The sequence below is a fragment of the Papaver somniferum genome, chromosome 3, assembly GCF_003573695.1.
Source record: "Papaver somniferum cultivar HN1 chromosome 3, ASM357369v1, whole genome shotgun sequence".
NCBI classification, from domain to species: Eukaryota; Viridiplantae; Streptophyta; class Magnoliopsida; order Ranunculales; family Papaveraceae; genus Papaver; species Papaver somniferum.
This window is the reverse complement of record NC_039360.1, coordinates 227,372,483-227,388,351: the sequence shown is the minus strand read 5'-3', so window position 1 is coordinate 227,388,351 and position 15,869 is coordinate 227,372,483. Positions and strand designations below refer to the sequence as shown.

At 38.0% G+C, this 15,869-nt stretch overlaps 1 pseudogene; it reads left to right on the top strand.

Moving 5' to 3' along the window:
- The first annotated feature begins 5,029 nt into the window (after positions 1-5,029).
- LOC113360773 lies at positions 5,030-8,353 on the top strand (annotated as a pseudogene).
- Positions 8,354-15,869: the final 7,516 nt, after the last annotated feature.

Here is a 15,869-nt window from a genome sequence, read left to right as displayed (position 1 = left end):
CTGATCACTGAAACTAAAGTGGGATTGAGTGAGCACATCATCATAAAAGGGGGCTCAGCAGATACTAATATAACATTTCAGTAATCACTAACATGCTACACAGTTATACTAGAGAGAATGATTAAACATCTTCTACACACAACACAAAGCAGAAGATCACTCCAATATCAGTCCTTTAGTCAAAAAAACACCGTGGAGATGTTCTACTAAATGAAGTTAGAGCAACCTAAACATATATGTCATCCTAACCTCGTCTCACTTAAAGGAGAATAAGATGCTAAGATAACTCCATTCTCAAATCATAACACCATCCCCATGAAATACGTGCATCTCGTGAATCATGAACCACCATATCAGTCTAGAACATATAATAAAGTTTTGATTACTATGAGCATCACATCAGATGCATGAAGAGCCATATCCGCTCGTGCATATGAAAGAGATATGATCATAAAAACCCATTAATTCTACTAATACCGAACAATCAAGCGTAATATGCAATCGACCAATCTCCCCGGATAAAAATATGTATATAATTTTGGATACCCCATAATAGTTGCATAATATAGATATAAAATAATAATATCAACCCCGGCTGCCACCAAACAACTTCGATGGTCTAGTAAATCTACAGAAAGTAATGTTTCACTAGCTATAGTAATATTGGTTGCAATTCGCCCCTATTTAACATTGAAAATCCAATACTACCAAATTCCAATAATATTGAATCCCCAGAATTCCAGACACCAAATTTCAGCGTCGAAAATAGTGAGAATCCATTGAGAAACACAGACACTCCTCATGAAGAGACCAAACAATGCAAATTAGGTAACATGCCCAATCAATTGCACACAAACATAATTGCATACAAACGTAAATTACATTCAAACTTGCTCAAAATAATAAAGACGCATCATGCTCACCATTTAAAGTAAGTTAATGATTACAAGAAAGTTACAAGAGTCCCCACCTGTTTTATAAGAAACCATGTCTACTTCGAAATCCAAAATCAACTGCTTTATCCTTTGTATCGATCGTTGTTATTGTTAATCACACAGTCACTTTAAGAGTTTATCCAAAGGACTCATACAACTTTCATACAAGTTCAAAGTTACTGGCCAAGAAAACTATCTAGTGATATTTATGGTTTTACTTTCTCATTATCTACCTTTGGCATATATAAGGGTTTACTAATCCAATTGAGTTGGTTCTATAGTCCATTTGATAAATCTTAAGAAAGTCTACAACTTTTTAGAAGAAACCAAAAGCTATTTCAAACCATAAAGAGTCCAATCCAATTCAACAAAATAGAAAAACTGGCCCCAACACCACGACTTGCAGGCTTGATCTAACGAGGCACACCAAAATGGCCCAAAATATAATGCCTGATCCATCTGTGTCAACTAACGGTCACTAACAGTCAAAAGTGTCAGGTAATGTTCAACGATCGGTCACAGTCCAAAGTCAAGTGAAAGTCGGTCTTGATCAACTATCAACTAGTCAAGGTTAAAGTCCAACTCAGCTCAAACTGAGTCAACTATAGTCTGGTTCAGGTTAATTCACATACACAAACTCAGTCAGATAGACTGAATCAGAAGACCAAATCAGTCAAACATTTGACAGGATTACTAACAAGGCTTTAAACAATAAAGTTCAGAAAGTCACTTTGCGATTTCAACAATTTCAGTTTCAATCAATCTCAATGTACTTCAACATAACCTAACTCAAATCCTTTATAACTACAACCTACACTGGATAACTTCTACAGCTGCACAACGAAACAATACCTCCTACAGTTCCAATTACATATATAATCCAAAACCAACAACCTTGTACAACCAAACTGAGCGTCAATAAGACAAATCAACGTTAACAGAAACTCAATTACACACCAGTAGAAACTCAACTCAAGCAACTATGCTCTAATACATTTATTTACTTCCAAAATCTGGTAATTTAATACATTTTTTTTCACTTCTGTACATCTATCATTTCTGCATCTACAACCTCAGATCAATTCCCCGCCTTCTGCAATTATTTATTCTCCCAGCAAATCCTATTCATCAAGAACTCCAATCCTTTCAAAATTTAACAACACCACCACTAGAATCCCTTCCCTGACCTTCAAGAATCATTCACAACTACAGATTCCTTTCCCCATTTCATTGCAACTATCTTCTCAGACATCTCAACTTCAAACTTAAACTTCTTAGGAACATCTCAACTTCAAACTTGATTAAAACCCATCTCTAATTATTCAGTTTACCAAACAAATTCATACAAATCAATCAATCTTCAAATGAAGGAAAAACCCTACCTTTTCCTCATCACTGTGAGTTGAATCATCACTCGATCCAACACCATCACCATAATTCAACAAAGGTCTCAACTGATCCATTAACTTTTCATGATTTCTCTATCTTAGGAATAAACCCTAATCTTCGATTTAAAACAACAATAATTTCTTCTTCTCCCGAAATCAATTAACATCAATACCACCACCAATAATCAACTCTTAAAGTTTCGCCTAAGTTTGTTTTCAATATCACGGCCTCAGAATCGCCAGAGGCGAAGAACAGAAGAAGAAGGAGATAGGAGAAGAAGAAAGGAAAAGAAAGAAGACTTTATCTTCTCGATCGGGTGAAGATAAGACGAAAGAGAATTACTTGGACACCCAACTGATGGAATGTGGGCAGCCACCCGGTGCCCCGAGAAGAATTCTTGACTGTCTTAATAGTCTTTGTTGTTAAAATACTATTTTGCCCTTCATACAATGATATCTCCCAGTATCCAAATGACACGTTTGAGTAGTCCATTTTGCATAACTTTTCGATATCTATCTAATGTTACTAGTTTCATGTCTAGATTATGAATGGATTAATTTCCACTAATTAATAATAGCGTTTTGAGGGTCTTAGAGCATCTCCAACAGAGGGTAGATTTATTTATTTTTAGTGACACATAGGATTTTAGACCCCTGTTTGGCATAAATTCATCTCTAACAGATTAACAGTATGGTCCTACAAGTTAGGAGGGACAATTATTAAGTATGAAGGTGCTCAAAAAAGTGTTATCTACACCTCGGGTTACACCTCCACGTCATGTTTTTAACTATTTTTCTTTTAATTCTAAGGGTTGAAATTGTCACTGTTGATGATGTTATTTTAAATATAAGGTCCTATATTTACTCTATGTGCAGACCGCATAAATAAAAGAAATAAATTAAAAATCCACATAATTTTTTGCACTTTCTCATGGAGATGCACCTTGGACGGAGGAAGAGAGAGACGTGGAGAGATGGAGTGAAAAGATATTCTAAAGAAATGTCGAGAATAACATTTGTTTAATTATTGGGCCCGTATAAACTAAGTTGGGCTCCTTTTTTTTTCTTTTTCTCCTTCTAATGACAGTGTGGGGCACAAAGTAGTCAGCATTAAGATCACATTTTCTTCAAAGCATGAGATCTATAGGTAGATCTTTTGCTATTAGATCACAGATATCAAAATAGCAGTGATCTTTAAGTTTTAGCTATAACAAGACAGTAAGTTTTCATAAAATGTGATCTAAAGCATATTTTGTTGCACTGGAGGTTGGCGTTCAAACTCTTTTAGAGACTCAAACCCTTGTCGTATGTTGTATTAGGTGCTAGGCGAGGCGGGGCACCAAATCTAGCGCCTATGCGTCAAGAAAATATTAGAATCAGGCAAAAATGACCTTACTTTGGCGCCTTGGGGGCCTTTTTCCCTGGGCGCCCCGCACGCCTAGGCGAGCGCCCAGAACCTTTTACAACATAGCCCTTGTCATTTTAATAACTACTACCACCTGCATTTTACCTCTATTCGTCCTAGATATATTGTCCTGTATTTTAGATTTAAGGTCCTAGATATATTGTCCTGTATTTTACCTCTATTTGTCCCAGCTTTGAAATAAAACGAAAGAGAATTAAAAAATATCTGGGTCTGACAGTTCGAGTCGAGTATAACGTGGGATGAACACGAATAAGATTTACTCAGAATCAGCTTACTGAATTTTCAATCATATCGTATCTTTATGGGATTAGGTGATACAGGATCGGATCGGATCTGTCTTTTTTTTTCTAATGACAAAAATAAATAAACGAAGGGATGAGATATGTGACATCTTCCTTTGTAGAACACAAGTTGACAGTTAACTTATTTGCTCGCGGACTACGAGAATCGTGGCCATCTTATTTCACCATTAGCATCACCGATCATTCGATCATCATCATCATTCTCTGCCTATTCCTTCGTTCACCATTTGATATTTCAACATGACAACAGACAACAATCAGAAGTCATCGACTGAGAGGAAATCAGACAACTACCCTCCGAGTTGCTGGGATCATGATTTTGTGCAATCTCTAGAGAGTGATTTCACAGTTGAGTATATATTAGTATCATCGTATAATTAACTTCAATGAGTCGGTGGCTAGTACATAATATCCACGGCCTTGCATTACTAAGTTATTATTACTAGGTAGTGTTAGATCTAATTTGTTGCACTTCCATATATGTTTAGAGGAAGTCCAAGTATGGTATCCGAGCTGGGAAACTCAAGGAAGACATACGGCTACGGTTCGTGCTTAATGTTCAGCACAAAGCCAGCAACGGATCCTTGTCGTCCTCTTCGTCTAGTCTGTTGCAGCTGATCAACACCATTCAAAGGCTTGGATTCAGTTACCATTTTGATGATGAGATTAGAGATGCATTAGACGCCATCATCAAGGAAAATGATATTGTTTGGGAAGAAGCGGACCTATTCACCCGAGCTTTGAGATTTAGGCTCCTTCGGCAACATGGCTATGGTGTTTCTCAACGTAATTAATGTATGGCATATACATTTTTTTAACTAAATACTTCAATTTCTTCTATTAACTTCAGTATTTGATGGTCTATATCTGATATAGATGTTTTTAAGAGCTTCCTGGAGGAGACAAGATCATCAAGGGATCTGATGATGAAAGCATGCATGGAGAACAATTTATATGCTGAGGGGATTTGAAGTGTATATGAAGCTTCATTTTACGCTTTTGAAGGTGAGAGGGTCCTTGAAGAAGTCCAAGAGTTCACATATGGACTCCTCAAGGAGTACTTATCATTATCCAAAGAACAACAACAAGAAGCAAATAGTAAGACAATAGTCACGAAAAGGTTGGTAACCATGCCTTGGGGATTCCATTGCACTGGGCAATGAAAAGACTAGAGGCTAGGTGGTATATAGATACGCATGAAATGATGGAAGATGGCATGGAACCCTTGCTACTTGAGTTTACTAAATTAGATTTCAACATGGTTCAAGCAGATTTCCAATACGATCTCAAATACATCTCAAGGTATCTAATTTTATTTCATTTGTAATTAACTATGTTTCATATTCTCGATTCTTGACATGAATATGTGCTCGAAGTCTGCTAATTATGGCCATCCTTAAAATAAACATTCTCGATCGGGACGGAATATATCATCAACACTAGGTGGTGGCAGGAGTTGGATTACCTAGGAGTGTTGAAGTTTTCAAGAGACAGATGGGTGGAGGCTTTCTTTTGGGCTGTAGGGTGTACTTTCGAACCCAAGTTTGGAAACTACGGCAGACACTTGACAAAACTTTGTTGTCTACTCACGACAATCGATGATGTGTATGACATTTATTCTTCTCCGGGGGGAAATCAAGATGTTCACCGATGCAATTGAGAGGTTCGTACGGGTTACCAAATAGAGATTAAATAACAAAACACTTTAATCAAACGATAACGTGGCAATTTTTGTTTAATTTTTTTGGGATTTTTAACAAACTGCCACACTTGCAAATCCCGATTCAAGAAAATGCCACCGTTTTTTTCAGAGTTTATTAAATGCCACAACCGTTAGTTTTTCCGTCAGGACCCACACACTTGGTCTTTTTCGCTGACTCGGTCAAAAGAATCTTTCGTGATTTACATATTTACCCTTGAAAAACCTATTATACTAGTCATGGGTTCACCGTCTTTATCACCGGTAAACAAAAAAAGAAAAGAATAACAGGAGGAAATGTGTTGCTTCCGTGAATCATTTTTCAGAGCCTACAATGGGTATTTGCCAGGGTCTATCAAGAGCTTTTATATCTCGACTTCCAGGCTGAAATGAGTTCGAAATGCTGAGCAGTTGATGGAGTTTGAAGACCAATTAAACCAGTGAAGATAATGGTCTTGTTGGTTGATAATTTGGACTGGATTTGGAGATTTATGATTGTTGAATAGTTTCTGAACTATGGGTTTGTTGTGAATTGAATTTGCAGGTGTTTCAGTGAGTTTAGAAGCGCTAGAAATTTCAATGTTACACCAAGATGAGAATGGCACATTAGGTGTTCGATAAAAGTCCTAAATGGATTTTTATTCACCTCTTCAAGCTCAGTTTCTACCAGTTGAGCCTGTGTACAAGGGATGTTGCTGAAAGTTGTTGAATAGAAGATGGGTTCAACTCGGATTCGAGTTTTGAGTGATTTTGGGGATGAAATTAATATCGAATTGAATTTTAGGGTTCAGTGAAGAACATCTTCAAGGAAAGGAAGTTGATGAGAACAAGGGATAAGAAGACACTCCTGCTACTGCCATTGATGGTACTTGAGGAAATGATGTTGCTGTTGATATTATAGATGAACTGAAGATAGGTTTGAGCTGGAATTGCAGGTGTGTTTTGCAGTGGTAGTTGCAACGGAATTGAAGGTGGTGTCACAGGAGCTGCAGGGAGTTGTTATAGGCTCTTGAGATGAAGCAAGAGAAAATGACTGCGATGGTTGGTGATGAATTGCCATGGAACTGAAGTGTTGCTACAGAGTTCCATGGGTATTTGGTGATTTAGATGAATGCTAGGACAGGTGACATGACAGTGTTGATGTTGGAGAGTTTTACTGGTGGATGTTGCAGGTGCAGTGAACCCAAGAACAAGGAGGAATTGGTGATGGATTACGGATGGGTATGATGCTGTTGAACTGGACATGGCGAGGTTGCAAGCGAGATGAGTAACAGATTTGCTGGTAATGAAATTGAATTGGCACTGGAAATGGTATGAGGAGGTGTATGTTTATGAGATGAAATGGTGCAGCTGGTATTGTTGTCGCTGCAGTTTGGTGGTAGTTCTGATGTGTTCGCAGGCAGAGATTGTTGGAAATGAAGAAAGGAGGTTAAGCTGGTCGTGGTCCTGGTGAAGATGAGTATGCCAGATTACAGGGTGATGGCTGGAGTAAATGGAGTTGAAATGTTTAAGCAGAGATAGAGCTGTGACAGATTTGAGGGTGTATATGTCTTTTACTAAGCTGGATAAATGCCACCTATGCACTAACTGATGGCAACAGTTTTTTTTGGATGGAAAAGGTCAAACGTGTGGCATTAAATAAACTCTGAAAAAAACGGTGGCATTTTCTTAAACTGCAAATTGGAAGTGTGGCACTTTATTAAAATCCCCAATTTTTTTTTCTTTTCTTTCCCGTAGATGGGACATTAACACTGTGGAAGATCTCCCGTACTACATGAAAGTATGTTTTATAGCAATGTTCAACACTCTCAATGAAATAGCTTACGACGTTTTAAAGAAGCATGGTTTTTATGCCATATCATACTTGAAAACATCGGTATATCTTTCTTCATTTTCTACCATCTTCTTCTTAACTCCAATCAGAGATGTATGTTAGCTGGCTCTTTTCATATATATGTATATATAAATTTACAACCATGACATACTAACATAAAGTCATGGAAAATTTTAGATGGCTGACTATTGCAAATCCGTTATGGAGGAGGCAAAGTGGTACAAGTATAAGACAACACTTGAAGAATATATAAGCAATGCATGGATGTCCGTATCAGGGTGTATAATATCTAGTGTTGCTTTTTTTGTACTAACCAAGGAACCCACGAAGGAAGCCTTAGAATGCATAATGGACTACAACTCCTCGGAGGTCCGCTGGGGTGCATTCACGGTCATGCGGCTTACTAATGATTTAGCAACTTCTTCGGTATGTATGATATAGTGTCTAATTTTTAATATTTCATTATTGATATTTGTAGCAGTTGATATTGATATATGCAATGCAATATTATGTGCCTATAGGTGAGCTTAAGAGAGGTGACGTACCAACAGCAATCCAATGTTACATGCATGAATCTGGTGTTTGTGAATCTGATGCTCGTGAACATATAAAACTTCTTATAAGTGAGACGTGGATGAAGATGAACAGTGATAAGTTTTCTCGTTCCGTTTTCTCAGAGTCGTTTATAGATTCCATGCAAAGTATCGCTCGTGCATCTCAATGTATTTACCAATTTGGAGATAGGTATGGTGTTGGTGCAGAGTCTTAATTTGACAAAGGGTGACGCAACGCTAATGTTCTTTCAACCTATTCCGGTTGCTTGTGACGAAAATATATAGTACCTATACTTAGCTCTCTGGCTGTCTCCGGCTTTCTTTTGCAATTTTAGGGATAACATTCATATGTTGTTCTGCTATGCTTTATTTGTTCTCCCTTTGTGTTTAGGGATACCATTGATATGTTGTGCTGCTTTGCTTTATTTGTTTGACCTGTGTGTGAGTGATTTTATGCTTTTGTGTGTTTTTCTTGCTTGTACTATTTCGTAACAAAGGGGGCAACATTGCGTCGTTTGGTTAAGTAGTAGCCACTCTTAATGGTAGCCAGGTAGAACAAGAGCAATTCACCCGGGCCGCAACTTCTTTCGTTTTTTTGTTGTCTGGTCGGTAAGAAAAATGGTTCGCATTTGTGATCGGTATAGGTATATGTGAATGGAAAATAGTCCCACATCCCTATAATCCGCTTAATTAACTTAAAATATAATATGGAAGGGCCGCTCCACTTATTGACAATTCGTTTTGAGTTGGATGCCCGTAGATTTTAACATGGTATCAGAGCTAAGCCCCAAACCTGCATACGTACGTCGGGTGTAGGACGAGTTACTGGACGAAGTGTTTAACCGATTTTGTCACTTGTACACCCGGGGTGTAGGCCAGTGCCGATACTGGCCGAGGTGTTACCCCCTGATTTAGTTCTCACATGTGTACACTTGTTATCGATGTTAGTCACTCACCTGTGTACACTTGTTATCGATGGACTGGTAACTCGTACTTAGGTCCACGTGTGAAAGGACAATAATCCCACATCACTATAATCCGCTTAATTAATTTAAAATATAATATGGAAGGGCCGCTTCACTCATTGCCAATTGATTTTGAGTTGGATGCCCGCAGACTTTAACAATATATATGTGTCGTCTCAAGTTGCCAAACCGTAATACAGTCGATCGCTAATATCCCATGACATCAATGCAGGCTAATGCATTACAAGAGAAGGGTAACTAATTAAGAGTCAATCACATAGTTCTATGGTTAATGAACCAACTTTTTCTTAGTTCTCATTATATTCACCGTTTAGTATGTCATTATGATGCTAAATCTAAAGCGGAATTTGTGAAACCGTGTTTATGTAATCAAACACACTCCAGTCAATAAATTGGAATTCAACCAAAATAAACAAGTATTAACAGAGTTTTTATGTGATGACTATTCTATAGGCTAATTTCTATAAATAAATATTTCAAAAAAATAGGCCGATTTCCTAATTGGGAAAGTCAAATGTTATTTTAATTTTCTGGGACCACTTTTCTCTTAACTTCTTTTGATGACAAGTGTCATGTGGACCATTTCACTTTACTTCTTTTGCTGACAAGTGTCATGGGTGTTACAAGATATCCAAGATATAGATAACAGGTTATGCAGATACTCTAAACAATGCATAACTTGTCATGCAGTCAATGTTGGATCTGCATAAGATGTTATGCAGAGGTTATCTTTCCAGATATAGATAGATTATTACAGTATATCTTGTACGTGTATTCTTGTATATTGCTTGCTGACCAAGTTAGAGTTCTTGTATATAAGAACGGTCTCATGTAATCGTATGTATCCATCTAATTCAATCAATCTATTCAGTTTAATCTATGCCATGACAGTTTTTGTCATGGTATCAGAGCAGATAAAGATCTAAACCAAACCGTGTTTCCGCTGCAACAAACAAACAATAACCCGTAACCAGTATCAGAATCATAAAACTCAAAACCCTAGTGTCATATCTTTTTCACCACAGCCCAACATGTCACGCCGAAGATTATCAACCCATTACTGTGAAGTTTGATGGAACAAACTACAATCATTGGTCTTTCTTAATAAGAAGTTTCCTCAAGGGAAAAGCCATGTGGAAATATATTGACGGCAAAGCTAAGAAGCCTGCAAACGGAGTCGTTATCACTGACAAAGGAAAAGATACAGGAGAAGAAACTGCAGAAAGCTGGGAGATCAATAATCACAAAATATTAACCTGGATAAGTAACACAGTTGTAACATCTATAAGCATGCAACTTACAAGCTTTGAGACTGCCAAAGATGCATGGGAGTTTCTCTCAAAAAGGTATACCCAGATAAACTTTGCTCAACGTTATAAGTTAGAACAGGATATTCGATCTATAAAACAACAGATGGAACAATCTGTCTCAGATTTTCACTATGAGATGTCAATCATATGGAACCAGTTACCACTAATGGAACCGAACTGGACAGCTGATATAGAGTTATGGCAAAACTACAGAGAAGAGTCTCGATTAGTTCATCTCTTAATGGCATTAAGAGATGACTTTGAGACTGTCAGAGCCTCAATCCTCCATCGATCACCTCTTCCGTATGTCGAAGCCGCATTGTCAGAACTCATCAATGAAGAAACTCGGAAAAGAATCAAACCAGACATACCAGCAGTGTTTGCAGTCAATTCACGTGCAAACTTTAACACTCATCTCAAATCTCAGAAAACTCATCGTGATTTCTCACAAATCCAGTGCTACAACTGTAAGAAACCAGGACACCTAGCCAAGAACTGCACCGTGCCATCAGTGCAAAGTGGATCACAAAGCTCAAACACACAAGGATCAAGCTTCCCAATCCAGTGCAACTACTGCAAGGAACCAGGGCATACAGTAGAAAACTGTACATCCCCTACTTCCAGAAATATGAGAGAACGAAGAAAGGTTAATGGAACTGGATACACACCTGCACCATCCAGTTATGCAGCTGCATCCACACCAAACAATCTAGCTGACATACAAGAGATGCTCAAGCAAGCAATCTCAATGGGTAACAATAATGCTACAACAACATCTGCATTATCTGCTTCCACAGGTAGCTTCTCAACTGGTTGGTTCCTTGACTCAGGTGCCTCTAACCATATGACATTCAACTTTAGCGTATTTGAGCACAAAAGTCCTATTATTACACCAACAATTCAAACTGCAGATGGATCTGAACTAAATGCTAGTCACATCGGTCAGGTTAAAATCTCTGATAAGATGCATGTATCTGATGTGTTACTTGTTCCAAAGATAAGAATGAACCTTATATCAATTGGACAATTATGCAATCAAGGACTTAACATATATTTCTTCTATTTTGGTTGTGTGATACAGGATCCCAAGACAGAGAAGCTTGTTGGGATAGGCCGTAGAGTAGGAAGATTGTACCTCCTTGAAACACTGATCTCTCCTCAACTGTCAAAGAGTGAGCTTGCCGCCACTACAATTGCCAATTCCCTCTCTTCAACTGCATCTCCATCTGTGTCTCCTTTTATGTTATGGCATTCTAAGTTAGGCCATGTTTCTTTCTCTCGTCTCACTTATATGATCAATAATGTATTATTGGGAACAACTCAGGTTGATAAAGAACCTTATTGCATCTCATGTAAGCTCGGAAAACAATCTGCTCTACCTTTCAATAACAATATCACTCATTCTGTGGAACCTTTTGATCTCATTCACTCAGATGTCTGGGGAAAATATCCTGTTACCTCTAAGGGAGGAGCACTATATTATGTTATCTTCATTGATGATTTTTCTAGTTTCACATGGATATATCTTTTCAGTTCTAGATCAGACTTCTTAAAACTATACACAACCTTCTCTAGAATGATCAAAACTCAATTCAGAAAAACCATCAAGACGTTCAGAGCTGATCAAGGGGGAGAGTTTATGTCAACTCCTTTCAAAGAATTTCTCACAACAGAAGGTACCCTTCTTCAGTTATCATGCACTGAAACTCCACAGCAAAACGGCATAGCTGAGAGAAAACACCGTCATATCGTAGAAACAGCTAGAACACAACTTCTGTCAGCATCAGTTCCATCTAATTTCTGGGGTGAGTCAGTATTGACTACAGTCTACACAATCAATCGTATTCCATCCATAATTACAGAAGGAATGTCTCCATATGAACGTTTATACAACAAGAAACCAGACTATTCTGAGCTTCGTGTGTTTGGATCAACGTGTTTTGTCCTCCTTCCTGAGAGAGAAAGAACCAAACTAAGCAAGAAGAATGTTATATGTGTATTCCTAGGTTATGGCATAGAACAGAAAGGTTACCGTTGTTATGATCCAGAGAGTAAAAGGCTACGTGTTTCTAGACATGTTACCTTCTGGGAAACCATACCCTTTTGGTCTCTTCCAATTAGTAAATCCTCCAGCTTTGAGCAGTTCTCTTACCTCGATCCTTTTGAGGATGTGTCCTCAACTATCTCTCAATCATCCAATTCTCAGTCCACTGTCATTTCTAATCCTCAGTCCACTACTCAGTCCACTATCATTACCAATCCTCAGTCCACTCCTCAGTCCACTGTCGTTCCCACCACAGATATCATGTTTCTTGAAAATCTATAGGCTACACCAGATCATTCTATGGCTCATCCTGACACTGATTCTCAAGAAGGGGATCCTGATAATGATATTCTACCAGCACGCAACCGTCGATCACCAATAAGGTTTGCAGACTATCAATGCTTTCTATCTTCCATTTTGTCTGTGCATGCACCAACATCTTACAGGGAAGCATCTATAGTTCCAGTTTGGCAAAACTCTATGGACGAAGAATTAGTTGCACACAAGGAAGCACACACTTGGGATATGGTTGTGCTTCCCCCAGGAAAGTATGTCATTGGAAGCAAATGGGTATATAAGGTCAAAACTGATTCAAAAGGTAAGATTATTCGGTACAAGTCCTGTTTAGTTGCACAGGGATACACTAAGGAATACGATATCGACTATAAAGAAACTTTTGCACCTGTTTCTCGTATGACTACAGTTCGTACTCTGCTTGCAGTTGCAGTTGCTCGTAAATGGAATTTACATCAGATGGATGTGAAAAACGCCTTTCTTCATGGAGATCTTCAAGAGGAAGTGTATATGCGACCTCCTCCTGGAATGACTCATCCTTCTAATCAAGTGTGTAAGCTACGTAAACCGCTGTATGGACTCAAACAAGCGCCTCGTTCTTGGTTTGAGAAATTTTCCAATGCCGTTCTACAGTTTGGATTCACTCAAAGTGCATAAGATTCAGCCATGTTTACTCGTTCCACTGCACAGGGTATGGTCATTCTTCTCTTATATGTAGATGATATGGTTATTACAGGTGATGACATGAAAGGTATTACTGCTCTTAAGACTCATCTTAGCTCCTGCTTTGAAATGAAGGATCTGGGTTCTTTATGTTACTTTCTTGGCTTAGAGGTTATCGGTCATCTGATGAGTGTTTTATTTCTCAAGTGAAATATGCCTCAGATATTATTCAGCGTGCTGGCTTAACGGATAATAAAACAACAGCTACACCTCTTGAATTGAATAGTAAGATTAGTCCTTTTGATGGGAAACTCCTTCTTAATCCTACCTTGCATAGACAACTTGTGGGAATCCTTAATTACTTAACCATTACATGACCAGACATCAGTCATGCAGTGCATATCGTTAGCCAGTTCATGGCAGCTCCACGATCAACTCATTATACAGCTGTTCTCAGGATCCTACGCTGTATCAAAGGTACATTGTATCAAGGTGTTAAATTCTCATCCACCTCTGATCTCTGTCTTCGTGCATATTCAGATTCAGATTGGGCAGGAGACATCACGGATCGAAGTTCAACTACAGGGTATTTTTTATTTCTGGGTAATTCTTTGATATCTTGGCGCAGTAAGAAAAAAAATGTAGTTTCACGCTCTAGCGCTGAGGCAGAGTATAGAGCTCTTGCACATTCAACTTCAGAAATAGTTTGGATGCGCTGGCTTCTAGGGGATATGGGAGTTCATCTGACAGCACCCACTCCACTATATTGCGACAATAAGGCTGCTATTCATATTGCTCACAATTATGTCTTTCATGAACGTACTAAACACATTGAGATTGACTGCCACTTCGTTCGTCATCAGTATAAGAAACGGGCTATGACCTTATCCTTTGTTTCTTCTGAGTTGCAACCTGCTGACCTTTTCACTAAGGCATTGTCCTCTGTGCGTCTCAAGCTTTTGCTCTCCAAACTCAACATGTGATCTATCCCATGTTGAGTTTGCGGGGGGGTGTTACAAGATATCCAAGATATAGATAACAGGTTATGCAGATACTCTAAACAATGCATAACTTGTCATGCAGTCAATGTTGGATATGCATAAGATGTTATGCAGAGGTTATCTTTCCAGATATAGATAGATTATTACTGTATATCTTGTACGTGTATTCTTGTATATTGCTTGCTGACCAAGTTAGAGTTCTTGTATATAAGAACGGTCTCATGTAATCGTATGTATCTTGTATCCATCTAATTCAATCAATCTATTCATTTTAATCTATGCCATGACAGTTTCTGTCAATGGGGACTATTTCACTTCACTTATTTTATTGACAAGTGTCATGAGGACCACTTTCAATGATTAGTTCTCTTAATTTCATTAAATTTCTCTAAAAACAAAACCAGCCTATTAAAAAAGAACGGAGGGAGTATATGTTTAACTACTTAATGATGTTATAACCTTGGACATTTTGTAATCACTCGATTAATTTTTTCAACTGTCATTAACTGTCACAGTCCACTCTTAGCTTACCTATAATGCAAGCTTATCAACACGCCAACTGATAACAACAGATTATCGGAAAACACTCTAGTTTGACAAACATGAAATTCATGATCACCATTTTTATTCTTTTGATATTTGCTCGATTGCATGTCTTAGTTCAATGCTGCCATGAAAATGAGCGAAAATCACTTGTGATCTTCAAAACGTTTCTATATGATCCTTCAGGCCGTTTATCGTCTTAGACAGGAAATAATTGCTGCAGTTGGAAGGGAATTCACTGCTCTAATGACACTTTTTATGTAATAAAGGTTGACCTGCGGAATTGGAAACTGGACATGTTTATGCGTAATCTTTATACGGATGTCATTTCATCATCTGTTGAGCCATCTGCTGCACTTAATGGTTCCATTTCTCCTGCTATCTTTAATCTTTTTCATCTAAAATATCTTGACTTGAGCTACAACAATTTCGACTACTCCAAAAGTCACAGTCACTTATCTAAACTCAAAGGTATTGTTTACCTTAATCTGTCGAATTCAATGTTTTCATGTCCTATTAAGAATCAGTTTGGAAACATTACTAATCTGCAGTACCTAGATGTCTCGTGCTCATCTATGATTTTTGATTTCTCATCATTCTCTCATAGCATCTTCTTAATCTTATGAGATTTCTATGTGGAATTGTCACACAATAGTGTCGACACTTTCTTTGCATTAGATATATATATATATATATATATGGATACAAATACAGGGAATATCTCAACTTATCACGAATATACAGGGAAGATTCAACTAAATACAACAAACTATGACTGCATAGGAAGCGGACCTTCCTGGAGACTTGTTCTGGTGGTTACTGACGGCTTTCTCTGGCTGTTGTTGTGCCATTGCTGTGGTAGATCATGTGTACACGTCCAATACCCCCCC